Here is a 16,140-nt window from a genome sequence, read left to right as displayed (position 1 = left end):
ATTGATAAACCATTAGCCAAACTCCTCAAAAAAAAAGGGAAAAGACTCAAATAAAAAGAATTAGAAATGAAAAAGAAGTAACAACTGATACTGCAGAAATACAAAGGATCATGAGAGATTACTACAAGCAACTCTATGCCAATAAAATGGACAACCTGGAAGAAATGGATACATTCTTAGAAAAGCACAACCTTCTGAGACTGAACCAGGAAGAAATAGAAAATATAAACTGAACAATCACAAGCACTGAAATTGATACTGTGATTAAAAATCTTCCAACAAACAGAAGCCCAGGACCAGAGGATTTCACAGGCAAATTCTATCAAACATTTAGAGAAGACCTAACACCTGTCCTTCTCAAACTCTTCCAAAATATAGCAGAGTGAAGAACACTCCCAAGCTCATTCTACGAGGCCACCATCACCCTGACACCAAAACCAGACAAAGATGTCGCAAAGAAAGAAAACTACAGGCCAATATCACTGATGAACATAGATGCAAAAATCCTCAACAAAATACTAGAAAACAGAAACCAACAGCACATTAAAAGGATTATACACCATCATCAAGTGGGGTTTATCCAAGGAATGCAAGAATTCTTCAATATATGCATACCAATCAATGTGATACACCATATTAACAAATTGAAGGATAAAAACCATATGATAATCTCAGTAGATGCAGAAAAAGCTTCCGACAAAATTCAACACAGATTTATGATAAAAATCCTCCAGAAATAGGCATAGAGGGAAACTTACTTCAACATAATAAAGGCCATATATGACAAACCCACAGCCAAAATTGTTCTCAATGGTGAAAAACTGAAACCATTTCCACTAAGATCAGGAACAAGACGAGGTTGCCCACTCTCACCACTATTATGCAACATAGTTTTGGAAGTGTTAGCCACAGCAATCAGAGAAGAAAAATTAAAAAAAGGAATCAAAATAGGAAAAGAAGAAGTAAAACTGTCACTGTTTGCAAATGACATGATACTATACATAGAGAATCCTAAAGATGTTACCAGACAACTGCTAGAGCTAATCAATGAATTTGGTAAAGTAGCAGGATACAAAATTAACGCACAGAAATCTCTTGCATTCCTATACACTAATCATGAAAAATCTGAAAGAGAAATTAAGGAAACACTCCCATTTACCATTGCAACAAAAAGAATAGAATACCTAGGAATAAAACTACCTAAGGTGACAAAAGACGTGTATGCAGAAAACTATAACACACTGATGAAAGAAATTAAAGATGATACAAACGGATGGAGAGATATACCATGTTCTTGGATTGGAAGAATCAGCATTGTGAAAATGACTATACTACCCAAAGCAATCTACAGATTCAATGCAATCCCTATCAAACTACCACTGGCATTTTTCACAGAACTAGAAAAAAAATTGCACAATTTGTATGGAAACCTAAAAGACCCCTAATAGCCAAAGCAATCTTGTGAAAGAAAAATGGAGCTGGAGGAATCAGGCTCCCTGACTTCAGACTATACTACAAAGCTACAGTAATCAAGACAGTATGGTACTGGCACAAAAACAGAAAGATAGATCAATGGAACAGGATAGAAAGCCCACAGATAAACCCACACACATATGGTCACCCTATTTTGATAAAGGAGGCAAGAATATACAATGGAGAAAAGACAGCCTCTTCAATACAAGGTGCTGGGAAAACTGGACAGCTACATGTAAAAGAATGAAATTAGAATATTTCCTAACACCATACACAAAAATAAACTCAAAATGGATTAAAGACCTAAATGTAAGGCCAGACACTACAAAACTCTTAGAGGAAAACATAGGCAGAACACTATGACATAAATCACAGCAAGATCCTTTTTGACCCACCTTCTAGAGAAACGGAAATAAAAACAAAAATAAACTAATAAGACCTAATGAAACTTAAACACTTTTGCACAGCTGAGGAAACCATAAACAAGACAAAAAGACAACTCTCAGAATGGGAGAAAATATTTGCAAATGAAGCAACAGACAAAGGATTAATATCCAAAATTCACAAGCAGCTCATGCAGCTCAATATCAAAAAAACAAACAACCCAATCCAGAAATGGGCAGAAGACCTAAATAGACATTTCTCCAAAGAAGATATACAGATTGCCAACAAACACATGAAAGCATGCTCAACATCACTAATCATTAGAGAAATGCAAATCAAAGCTACAACGAGGTATCATCTCACACCAGTCAGAATGGCCATCAACAAAAAATCTACAAACAATAAATGCTGGAGAGGGTGTGGAGAAAAGGGAACCCTCTTGCACTGTTTGTGGGAATGTAAACTGATACAGCCACTATGGAGAACAGTATGGAGTTTCCTTAAAAATCTAAAAACAGAACTACCATATGACCCAGCAATCCCACTATTGGGCATATACCCTGAGAAAACCAAAATTCAAAAAGAGTCATGTACCACAATGTTCATTGCAGCTCTATTTACAATAGCCAGGACATGGAAGCAACCTAAGTGTCTATCAACAGATGAATGGATAAAGAAGATGTGGCACATATATACAATGGAATATTACTCAGCCATAAAAATAAACGGAATTGAGTTATTTGTAGTGAGGTGGATGGACCTAGAGTCTGTCATACAGAGTGAAGTAAGTCAGAAAGAGAAAAACAAATACTGTATGCTAACACATATATATGGAATCTAAAAAAAAAAAAAGAAAGGTCATGAAGAACCTAGGGGCAGGATGGGAATAAAGACGCAGACCTACTACAGAATGGACTTGTGGACACGGAGAGGGGGAAGGGTAAACTGGGATAAAGTAAGAGAGTGGCATGGACATATATACACTACCAAATGTAAAATCGATAGGTAGTGGGAAGCAGCTGCATAGCAGAGGGAGATCAGCTCGGTGCTTTTTGACCACCTAGATCGGTGGGATAGGGAGGGTGGGAGGGAGATGTAAGAGGGAGGAGATATGGTGATATATGTATATGTATAGCTGATACACTTTGTTATAAAGCAGAAGCTAACACACCACTGTAAAACTCCAATTATACTCCAATAAAGATGTTAAAAATAAAATAAGAAATGTACGTCTCAAATCTTTGCACCTCAGACTCCCACCTTTTAACAATTCTCTTTGCTCCATGGCTTTTACAGTTTCTCATTTACCATTTTTAAAGTGAATAGAAATAGTCTTTTCATGTCAATTTGTGCTGCTGATCCCAACTTTCTGGGAGGAAACACCCTCAAAGGTGACACTGTTTCCTTTTAGTCACTCCCTTTAATATCTAAACACAACCCAGAGAAAAGTCTTTAAATCTGCCTCCTCCCCAAGGGGAAAAAAAAAAAACACCTATATTTTAGACTAGTTGGGTTATTCACACTGTCCCTCTAGGAATGCCCAGCTCCACTCTGCCCAGCCCCCACCCTTAATTCCCATTGTGATTTTGGCCTTACCTCCTTCAGAGAAGTCTGGACTTAAGGTTGGAAAACCCATCACATTCCCCAAAGGAGTTCCCTTGCTTCCTGAATAGGCTCCTGATCTCCCATGTTTCAGACAGAACACCCAAGTAACACTTAATAGAGGGACACATTTATTTTGTTTCCTTTGGGAACAACACCACTGTCTTCATGAAGCAGTTTTAATTCTAGGACATTTTGATACTTTTTTTTATGGCTAAAGATCCCCAAACAATGATGCTTTAAAGTTTTGGTTTTCTTATCCACTATCACAAATGGATAACCCTTCCCCTGTCTCACACCCACAGTAGGTATAGATGTTGACACACGAGCATATTTTACAACAGTCACTGTAATTATTGCTATCCCAACAGGGGTAAAAGTGTTTAGTTGACTAGCAACACTTCACGAGGACAATAGTAAATGGTCCCCAGCCATGATGTGGGCCCTAGGTTTCCTCTTCCTTTTCACAGTTGGTGGGTTAACAGGTATTATCCTAGCTAACTCATCATTAAATATTGTTCTTCATGATACCAACTACATAGTTGCATTTTCACTATGTACTCTCAATAGCAGCTGTCTTCGCTATCACAGGAGGGTCTGTGCACTGTTTCCCACTATTGTCAGGATATACACTCAACTCAACATAAGCAAAAATTCCCTTTGTAATCATATTTGTAGGCGTCAACATGACCTTCTTCCCCCAACATTTCTTAGGTCTATCTGGCATACCTCGACAATACTCCAACTACCCAGATGCCTATACAACATGAAATACTATTTCATCAATAGGCTCATAACAGTAGTCATGTTGATAATTTTCATTATCTAAGAGGCATTCACATCCAAATGAGAAGTCCTAACAGTAGAACTTACTACTACAAATTTAGAGTGGTTAAATGGATGTCCTCCACTATATCACACATTTGAAGAACCGACTTAACGTCAATATAAAATAATCAAGAAAGGAAGGAATTGAACCCTCTTTTACTGGTTTCAAACCAACACCATAACCATTATCTCTCTCTCTATAAACGAGGTATTAGTAAAAATTTATGTAGTTTTGTCAGAGTTAAATCACAGGTGGAAATCCTCTATATCTCTATGGCATACCCTTTCCAACTAGGATTTCAAGATGCAACATCGCCCATCATGGAAGAATTACCACACTTTCACACCACACACTAATAATTGTCTTTTTAATTAGTTCTCTGGTTCTTTATATTATTTCACTAGTGTTAGCAACTAAGCTAACACATACCAGCACAATAGATGCACAAGAAATAGAAACCATTTGAACAGTTTTACCAGCCATTATTTTGATTTTAATTGCCCTGCCATCACTACGAATCCTCTGCATGATGGATGAGATTAATAATCCATCCCTTACCTTAAAAACTATAGGTTACCAGTGGTATTGAAGTTATGAGTATGCTGACTATGAAGATTTAAGTTTCGACTCCTGTATAATCCCAACATCAGACTTAAAACCAGGGGAATTATGACTGTTAGAAGTAGACAATTGAGTAGTATTACCCATAGAGGTAACAATCCGAATTCTAATTTCCTCCAAAGATGTATTGCACTCATGAGCCATACCTTCCTTAGGCCTAAAAACAGATGCAATCCCAGGATGCCTAAACCAAACAACCCTAATATCAACATGACCAGCTTTGTGTTATGGACAGTGTTCAGAGATTTGTGGGTCAAACCACAGTTTCATGACTATTGTCCTCGAACTAGTACCGTTAAAATACTTGGAAAGATGATCCCCATCAATATTATAAGCTCATTAAGAAGCTAAGTAGCGTTACTTTTTAAATTAAAGACTGAGAGCTAAGACTCTCCTTAATGGTATGCCACAGTTAGATACATCAACATGATTCATTACCATTTTATCTATGTTTCTATCACTGTTTATTATATTTCAACTAAAAATCTCAAAATACACTCATTACTCTAACCCCGAATCAACACACACCAAAGTACAAAAACAATCCACCCCTTGAGAAACAAAATGAACGAAAATCTATTTGCCTCTTTCATTGCCCCAACAATAATTGGCCTCCCTGTAGTCATTTTAATTATTTTATTTCCAAGTATTTTATTTCCAACATCAAATCAACTAATTAATAATCGCATAATCTCTCTTCAACAACGACTAGTCCAACTCACATCCAAACAAATAATAAGCACCCACAATCACAAGGGGCAGACTTGATCATTAATACTAATGTCACTTATTCTATTTACTGGGTCAACTAACCTTCTAGGGCTGCTGCCCCACTCACTCACACCCACCACACAGCTCTCAATGAATTTAGGAATGGCAGTTCCCTAGTGAGCCCACACCATGACTACAGGTTTCCATAACAAAACAAAAGCATCATTGGCTCACTTCCTACCATAAGGAACACCCCCCACCCCCACCTCATCCTTACCGAGTCTCACCTTACCGAGACTATCAGCCTAGTTATCCAACCAGTAGCATTAGCCATGCGATTGACAGCCAATATTACAGCAGGGCACTTGTTGATCCATCTAATTGGAGGGACAACTCTAGCACCAACAAGCATCAGTACTGCTACAGCTTTTATTACGTTCATCATTCTTATCCTACTTACTGTCCTCGAATTTGCCATCGTTATAATTCAAGCCTATGTATTTACTCTCCTAGTAAGCCTTTACCTACATGATAATACATAATGACCCACCAGACCCATGCATACCATATAGTAAACCCCAGTCCTTGACCTCTCACAGAGCCCTTTCAGTCCTCTTAATAACATTGGGCCTAATCATGTGATTCCACTTCAACTCGATAATATTACTACTATTTGGCCTACTAACTCTCTAACAATATATCAGTGATGACGAGATGTCATTCGAGAGAGCACCTTCCAAGGCCATTACATACCAATCGTTCAAAAAGGACTTCAATATGGGATCATCCAACTTATTATCTCAGAAGTCCTCTATTTTACTGGCTTATTTTGAGCCATCTACCACTCAAGCCTCGCCCCTATACCTGAATTAGGCGGGTGCTGGCCGCCAACAGGCTTCGCCCTCTAAGTCCCCTAGAAGTACCGCTCCTCAACACTTCCGTGCTACGAGCTTCTGGCGAGTCCACTACTCGAGCCCACCACAGCCTTATGGAGGGGAACCGCAAGCATATACCCCAAGCCCTTTTTATTACAATCACCCTAGGCGTATATCTTACACTCCTACAAGCCTCAGAGTACTATGAAGCATCCTTTACAATTTCAGACAGAGTATACGGATCAACCTTCTTCATAGCCACAGGATTCCACCGACTGCACGTAATTATTGGGTCCACCTTCCTCGTTATCTGTCTCCTACGCCAATTAAAATATCACTGCACATCCAACCATCACTTCGGCTTTGAGGCCGCTGCTTGATGCTGGCATCTTGTAGATGTTGTATGACTCTTCCTTTACGTATCTATCCATTGATGAGGCTCATAATTCTTTTAGTATTAATTAGTACAATTGACTTCCAATCAGTTAGCTTTGGTGTAGCCCGAAAAAGAATAATAAACTTAATACTGGCCCTATTGACAAACACAGCACTAGCCTCATTGCTCGTACTCATCGCTTTCTGACTCCCCCAGTTGAATATTTATACAGAAAAAACAAGTCCTCATGAATGTGGATTTGACCCCATAGGATCAGCCTGCTTGCCTTTTTCTATAAAATTCTTCCTAGTAGCAATCACATTTCTTCTCTTTGACCTAGAAATTGCCCTCCTACTGCCCCTCCCCTGAGCAACTCGAACAAATAATCTAAAAACAATACTCACCATAGCCGTGCTCCTAATCTCATTATGGGCAACTAGCCTGGCCTATGAATGAACTCAAAAGGGACTAGAATGAACTGAATACGGTATTTAGTTTAAAATGAAACAGATGATGTCGACTCATTAGATTATGACTAAATTCATAATTACCAAGTGCCTTTAGTATATATAAATATTATTATAGCTTTCATAGTATCTCTTGTAGGACTGCTAATATATCAATCCCACTTAATATCCTCATTATTATGTCTAGAAGGCATAACATTATCGTTATTCGTCATGGCAACCCTAATGATCCCAAATTCACACTTCACCTTAGCCAGCATAATACCCATCATCCTGTTAGTGTTCACAGCCTGTGAGGCCACACTCGGATTATCCTTACTAGTAATAGTATCAAACACATACGCCACTGGTTACATACAAAACCTTAACCTCCTCCAATGCTAAAATTTATTGTCCCTTTGATTATATTAATACCCCTGACTTGATTATCAAAAAATAATATAATTTGAATTAATGCTACAGCCCATAGCCTACTAAATTAGCCTCACAAGCTAGCTTCTCCTTAATCAGTTTAATGATAACAGCCTTAATTTCTCATTAATGTTCTTTTCTGATTCATCTACACTGCTATTGATCTTAAAATATGATTCATACCACTAATATTAATAGCCAGCCAATCTCTCCTGCTCAAAGAGTCACTGACTCGAAAAAAACTATGCATCACTATAGTAATCACATTACAAACATTTTTAATCCTAACACTTACCACCACAGAACTAATTTTATTTTACATTATATTTGAGGCTACACTAGTTCCTACACTCATTATCATCACTCGACAGGGTAACCAACAGAACGCCTTAATGCAGGACTCTACTTTTTATTCTACACACTAGTCGTGTCACTCCCACTTCTAGTAGCATTAGTATATATCCAAATCACTACGGGATCTCTAAATTTCTTAGTACTCCAATATTGAACTCAAGCATTACCCAATTCCTGATCTAATGTCTTCATATGACTAGCCTGCATAATAGCTTTTATGGTATAAATACCCCTCTATGGCCACCACATTTGACTACCCAAAACTCATGTAGAAGTCCCCATCGCAGGCTCTATAGTCCTTGTAGCCGTATTACTAAAACTTGGGGGCTACGGCATATTCTGAATTACAGCAATACTTAACCCACTGACAGAATTCATAGCATACCCCTTTCTTATGCTTTCGCTATGAGGAATAATCATAACCAGTTCAATCTGTCTGCACCAAACAGACCTAAAATCACTTATCGCATATTCTTCCATCAGCCATAGAGCACTTGTCACTGCAGCTAATCTTATCCAGACGCCTTGAAATTACATAGGAGCCACTGCTTTAATAATCTCCCACGGCCTCACATCATCTCTACTATTCCGCCTAGCAAACTCAAATTACAAGCGAATCCATTAGCTGAACGATAATCTTAGCCCAAGGCCTACAAACCTTCCTCCCACTAATAGCCACTTGGTGACTGTTAGCGAGTCTAACCAACGTAGCTTTACCCCCAGCTATTAATCTGGTCGGAGAGCTGTTTATATCGTCTCTCTTATGATCAAAATTTACCATTATCTTAATAGGAGCCGACATTGTAATTACAGCCTTATACTCTCTCTCTATATTAATTACAGCACAATGCAGTAAATACACACACCATATTAACATTACACCCTCTTTCACATGAGAAAATACCCTTAGAGCCCTTCATATTTTACCCCTCCTACTCTTGTCACTAAACCCCAAAACCATCCTAGGCCCTCTGTATTGTAAATATAGTTAAAAAAAAAAACACTGGATTGTGATTCTAGTAACAGAAGACTGACACTTCTTATTTACTGAGAAAGTATGCAAAAAGTGCTAATTCATGCTCCCATGCCTAACAGTATGGCTTTTTCAAGCTTTTAAAGGATAGTAGTTATCCGTTGGTCTTAGGAAACAAAAAATTGGTGCAACTCCAAGTAAAAGTAATAAACCTATTTTCCTCTTTCACTCTGGTCACACTGCTTATACTAACAATCCCAATTATAATAACTAATACAGATCTTTACAAAAGCGACAAATATTCATCATATGTAAAAAATACTGTCTCATATGCTTTCATTACCAGCCTAATTCTAACAATAATATTTGTCCACACAGGCCAAGAAATAGTTATTTCAAACTGACATTGGATCGCCATTCAAACCCTTAAATTAACACTTAGCTTCAAAATAGATTACTTCTCAATAATATTCGTACCAGTAGCGTTATTTGTCACGTGGTCCATTATGGAGTTCTCAATATTATACACACACTCCGATCCCTACATTAACTGGTTCTTCAAATATCTCCTCCTCTTCCTCATCACCATGCTAATTCTTGTTACTGCCAACAACCTCTTCCAACTATTTATTGGGTGAGAGGGAGTCGGAATTATATCTTTCCTGCTCATTGGGTGGTGATACGGGAGAGCAGACGCAAACCACGCCGCTCTCCAGGCAATCCTATATAACTGCATCAGGGATACTGAACTTATTGTACCAATAGCATGATTACTGTTTAACCTAAACGCATGAGACCTGCAACAAATTTTTATACTCAACTTAAATCACTCAACTCTCCCCCTCGTAGGACTCATACTAGCTGCAGCTGGAAAATCAGCCCAATTTGGACTTCACCCCTAAATCCCGTCAGCAATAGAAGGCCCTACTCCTGTCTCAGCCTTACTCCGCTCAAGCACAATAGTTGTAGCAGGAATCTTCTTGCTTATTTTATTTTACCCTTTAACAGAAAACAACAAACTTATTCAAACAATAGCACTATGCTTAGGAGCCCTTACCACCCTATTCACAGCAATAGGTACCCTCACCTGAAACAACATTAAAAAAATTGTCGCTTTCTCCACTTTAAGCCATTAGGCCGAATAATGGTAACAATTGGCACCAACCAACCCTATCTAGCATTCTTACACAACCGCACACATGCTTGTTTTTAAGGCCATGCTATGCATATGCTCCGGATCTATTATTCACAGCCTGAACGATGAACAAAGTATTCGAAAAATAGGAGGCCTATTCAAAGCTGTACCTTTCACCACAACAGCCCTTGTTATTGGAAGTTTAGCACTGACAGGAATGCCTTTCCTCACCGGCTTCTATTCTAAAGACCTGATCACTGAAACTGCTAACACGTCTTATACCAATGCCTGAGCCCTGCTAATAATTCTAGTTGCCACTTCCCTCACAGCTGTCTATAGTGCTTGCCTTATCTTCTTCCCAATACTAGGACAACCTCGCTTCTCTCCCTTAACCTCAATAAATGAAAACAACCCACCCCTAATTAACTCCATCAAACGCCTATTAATTGGAAGTGTTTTTGCCAGGTTTACTATCTCCGACAACATCCTCCCAACAACGGTCCCCTGTACCTAAAATTAACTGCCCTTCCAGTGACCATCCTGGGCTTTGTACTAGCACTTGAAATTAATCTGAACACACAAAACTTAAAATTTATTTACCCTTCAAATACCCTCAAATTCTCTAGTTTTTTAGGATATTTCCCCACTGTCATGCACCGTTTACCTCCCTACCTAAACCTATCAATAAGTCAGCATCCTCCCTCTTAGACTTAATCTAACTAGAAAATATTTTACCAAAACCCACATCCCTTATTCAATTAAAGCTCTCCATGCTAGTCTCAAGCCAAAAAGCCCTTATCAAACTATATTTCCTATCATTCCTTATTACCTTCATCCTTAGCTTTTATTTAATTACCACGAGTAATCTCCATCATAATCACAACACCAATAAACAGCGACCAGCCAGTAACAATTACCAACCAGGTACCATAACTATATAATGCTGCAATCCCCATAGCTTCCTCACTAAAAACACCAGAATCACCAGTGTCATAAATAACATAGTCTCCCAGAGAGCCACCAGAGAACTACGTTGAATAAAAGATGTGAGAGTACACATCTGTACCTTGTGCCTAAGGAGAAAGGATTCAGTCCTTCATAATTAAGTATGAATTTGGCTATAGATTTTTTTCATAGTGGCCTTTATTAGATTGAGGAATAATATTTTATTCCTATTTTGCTAAGAGTTTAGAAAAATCATGAATGGATAATTGAATTTCGTCAAATGCTTTTCCTGCATCTACTGAGATGATCATATATTTTTGTTTTTGTTTTTATTCTATTGAAATGGTTAATTCTACTGATTGATTTTCAAATGTTAAACCAATCTTACATTCCTGGAATAAATCTCTCTTAAATCACTGGAAGAGATACAGGGATATGGAATTGGCAGGAGGGGAGGGGTGGGGGCACACAGCAGCCCTAAGATGGGTGATGCTTACATATGGGCCTTCATTTTACTATTATTTTTTTCAACTGTATACATATGTGTGTGTGTGTGTGCATGTGCATATACATTACATATAGTCTTGTTTGTATGTATAGTTCATAATAAAATGTGTTATAATAAAAATATTAACAACAATATGTTAATAAGTTTTGAAAACCAAGACCAAAAAGGACATATTTCTGGAAAAATATGAAATGACAGTTTTGGTGCCAGAAGAAACAGAAACTGGAATAGACAAATTAAAGAAATAGAAATGGTAATCAATGAGACTTCCCTCCCCCAAACCTCCAGGCTCAGATGTTTCATGTGATTTTTCCACACCTTTGGGAAATTCCTGCCTTACACAAGTTGTTCCAGAAAATACAGAGAAAACTGTGCAATTAATTTTATGAGGCTGTCTGTAACTTATATTTCAAAGCTGAATAAGTACATTAGAAGAAAAGTAAATTATAGGCTCATTTGGCAAAAATTCTTAATTCAGCTAAATGAATCCAACAGTGTATTAAAAAGTAATATATTGGGCTTCCCTGGTGGCGCAGTGGTTGAGAATCTGCCTGCTAATGCAGGGGACACGGGTTCGAGTCCCGGTCTGGGGGGATCCCACATGCCGCGGAGCAACTAGGCCCACGAGCCACAGTTGCTGAGCCTGCACTTCTGGAGCCTGTGCTCCGCAACAAGAGAGGCCGCGATAGTGAGAGGCCCGTGCACCATGATGAAGAGTGGCCCTGCTTGCCACAACTAGAGAAAGCCCTCACACAGAAACGAAGACCCAACACAGCAAAAATAAATAAATTAATTAATAAACTCCTACCCCCCAAGATCTTCTTAAAAAAAAAAAGTAAATATATCATGATTAAGGTTCATTCTAGGAATATAAGATAACCTCTGAAAAATCTATCAGTGTAATTCAAAATGACAGGCTAAAGAAGGAAAAGTATAGTTTCCTCAAAAATTCAGAAAAGAATTTTATAGAAATCAAACCTTATTTTTGAATAAAAATTCTTGGAAAATGAAATGTCATATACCAAAAACTCATATTAAACATCAGATGCAATGTAGAAACTTTAGCTGCCTTCCCACTGAGTTATGAACTAAGACCCTCAGAACAGTTGGAAGGCAGCTATGCTCACCACTACGCAACCAGTCCTGCCAAAGGCCCTCAGAATATTCTCTTTGTATTCAGAGGCAGCTATGGTCTTATGGTTAATAGCAGAGACTCCAGAGCCAGGCTGACTAATTTAGGTTCAAAACTGACTCAGTCCTCTTTGGTTGTGTGACTTTGTACAATATGCTTAATCTCTGTGCTTCAGTTCACGCACCCATTAAATGGGGATAATAACAATGTCTACCTTACAGAATTGCAAAGATGTTTTCCATATAGCAAGTAATATTATTGTCATTGTCATTATTATATCTTAAAAACATGCTACCAAGTGAAAAAAAAACTAAGTAAAAGAACAAGGTCTGCAGTTAAGATGACTATAGGTCCAACAGGGTTTCCCTGTTGTTCTGGGAGTATTAATAATAAGAGCACTTCTGTTCACTCTCAAAAGTGTTTCTGGATTGGGCAGCTAATTGTAGGATCAAGCTGTCTGTAGCACTATGTACTATACCATGTATGTGAATTAAAATAAATACATACACAAAATGACACTAGTGTCATTTTATAAGGACACATGCAAATTTAAGGTTAGATCAAATGGTACAGTAGTTATCTATGGCGGGGAAGGGAGTGGAAGGGAATAAGGGGAATAAAAGGGAATATATGCAAATGTATATACATATACCTGCAAGAGAGGGGCCTCTCATGGACCAATTATGATAATGAGCCATGAATGAAGAATCTAGAATAGTTCAATTCTGAAAGATGGAGGAAGGGGAAAGGGAGGGAAAAGAAGAAATAAAAAAGAAAGAAGAGAGAAGAAAAGAAAAGAAGTAAAATATAAAATTAGTGCCTCTATCCTCCTTCCAAACAATAGAAAAATTTTAATGCCAATTACCCCTCCCCCTTCTTATATTATATTACATTATTGGATAGAGTTTTAGGATTTTAATTAGCCCTTATTTTTGTATCCAAACCTTGTCATTATTTCTGTTTTATACAGTTGAATTTGTTTAGATTAACAGCCTGTTTTTAAATTTCTTTACTTACTATTCCTTTTTGAATCTCAGACCTTTTTATAGATGGGATTTTCTTTTTTAACAGAGCTAAAAGTGGGACATTCTCTCAGTCCTCATCTTAAAATGCTTTTATTCCACCTCATTCTTGAATAGGCTTTGCTGAATTTAGAATTCTAAGATGGCAATTACATTCTTAGCAATATGGAGCTACTATTCCTATTTGAAGGACTTTTGATTTCCATTGGTGGAGTTGAGAAGCCAGCTGTAAGGCAAATTGCCGTTCCTTTGTAGGTAATTGTTTTTTCTCTCTGGCACTATTAAGATAAGCTTTTTGCCTGTGGAGTTCTGGATTTCATATAGTTTATCTAGGTATGGGTTTATTTTCCTTTATTCTGCCCAGGATTTATTGGGCTTCCTGAATCTGAGGGTTGGTGTCTTTTACCAATTCCGAGAAATTTTTAGTTTTTATCTCTCGGATGAAGAGTTTCAAAGAGTTCGACTTGCTTCTATTTTTAAATTTTTTTCTTTTTTTTTAAACTAGTATTTTTTAAGCATTCAATTCCTTTATGTTTTTATTCATTTCTAATATCTTATTCTAGAGCCTTTTCCAGATCGTTCTATCTGTAGTTTCCAGGGTTCTAATCCTCCTGATTATTATGGGTTGCTGACCCTGACTCTTGGAGGAATATTTTAGAATGAGTGTTTTAATTTTGGTTTGTGAGTTCATCTTCACCAGGCTTTATCTGTGGGAATTTCTCGTAGCTCCTGCTCTTGGATCACCCTCCAAGATCATCTTGCTCTTGTGTTTTTCAAGTGTCCCAGTGATGTCAGTTTCATGGGACAAATTTTAACTATGTTTCTCATCTTGGAGTTTTCTAGACCACATAGTGAATATAAAATAGGCTGCAAACCTACCTAAGGAGCAGGCTGGATGATTGAATTTATGAGGGGAGACAATTTTTCCCCACCCAGAACCATCCCTACAGTGGCAGGTGGACTTCCAGAATCCATTCTTTCACTTAAGGCAAGATCTTGATGGTACAGCTATATGTAGTGATGTTAATTCCAGTTGCCTGTCTTTTGCAGACTAGTTTCCTACTCATTCCCCATGTGGGTCTGAAAACCCAGGCACCTAGGTTCCTGGGCCCATAATGATTCCCTGCACTACCTCTCCTTTGCCCCACCAGACATTCTATTAGTTCACTTTCTCACCACTCTAGTTTCAAGCTCCACTTGCTTCCAGAATATAAATACTTCCTTTTTTCCTTTGTGGGTTCAGCTATGCATTAAAAGCAGTTTGCATTATAGTTTATCCAATATTCCTAAACTTGTAGTTAGGTATTTGTTCAAGGACTGGAAGTCTGAGAGGTCCTGATTTGTGTACATTACTTTTGTACCTGCCCATCTTGCTGAACTGACATATTAGTTCAAATAAGTTTACTGGTGGATTCTCTTGGATTTTCTATGTAGGCAATCATATCATCTACATTATTCATTTCAAATATTTATACCTAATATTTATTTGTCTTATACCTATTATTTATTTGTTCTTTTCTTGTAAAACTGGCTAGGACCCTTAGTGCAATATTGAATAATACCAAAGACATATTAATGCACATAGCTCATAATGCTTCTCTTGATTCACTATTAATTATGATATTTGCTGTAGGTTTCTGGAAGATGCTCTTTATTAAAAAAAAACTTTTCTGAACCTATAAAATTTAACACTCACCATATAACTCAAGTGATGTTAAATGATTCTGCTAATGCTATCATAAGCCAGAATTTTTACCTTAGGTATAACATATGTATCATGCAAACATAAGCAATGGTACTATGGAGATTTCCATAGAGATATCAGGGACTGGGTACATTCTGAGGGCCTCAGACCACTACTGAAGCTACTCCCCAAGATAGTGCAAGCACTGTCGGAGATGCCCATTTTTAGCTCCTGGGCTGTTTGTTACCCTTGCCACTATCCTCGAGCCATGTCCAATCCTGACCCACTCAGTCTCATATTACTGTATAGCCATTACCGGTAGAAGAGTTTACTTATGAGAAAGTTACTTATTCCCCACGTGAACAGAGCTGCAGCTGCAATCTGTAATCCCACCATGTGATGAGAAAACACCCTAGATGTTCATTGTCAGGCTCTGTGCTTTCAAGTTCAAAAGCCTTTCTGCAAAGATAATGAAGATGAGTTTTCTCTCTGTTGGTCAGTGTGCCTTGTTGGTGACTTTTGGGTCCCTGCATATTCAAATGTCTTAGGTCCCGTTCCCTAGAAGCAGAGATTAACACAGGGGTGAAGGCACACAGGACTGACTGGGGGAGGAGAAGAGCATGAGGTACACGGGAAAA

The 16,140-nt window shown here is 37.9% G+C and overlaps 3 pseudogenes; all 3 read left to right on the top strand.

Moving 5' to 3' along the window:
- Window positions 1–4,560: 4,560 nt before the first annotated feature.
- Window positions 4,561–5,225, top strand: LOC117202359 (cytochrome c oxidase subunit 2-like; annotated as a pseudogene).
- A 248-nt stretch (window positions 5,226–5,473) lies between these two features.
- On the top strand, window positions 5,474–6,162 carry LOC117202360 (ATP synthase subunit a-like; annotated as a pseudogene).
- A 3,025-nt stretch (window positions 6,163–9,187) lies between these two features.
- On the top strand, window positions 9,188–11,152 carry LOC117202387 (NADH-ubiquinone oxidoreductase chain 5-like; annotated as a pseudogene).
- The last annotated feature ends 4,988 nt before the right edge of the window (window positions 11,153–16,140 follow it).

This window comes from Orcinus orca, chromosome 1 (assembly GCF_937001465.1).
Source record: "Orcinus orca chromosome 1, mOrcOrc1.1, whole genome shotgun sequence".
NCBI lineage: Eukaryota > Metazoa > Chordata > Mammalia > Artiodactyla > Delphinidae > Orcinus > Orcinus orca.
The sequence above is the reverse complement of the archived record's forward strand: the minus strand, read 5'-3'. Positions and strand labels throughout refer to the sequence as shown.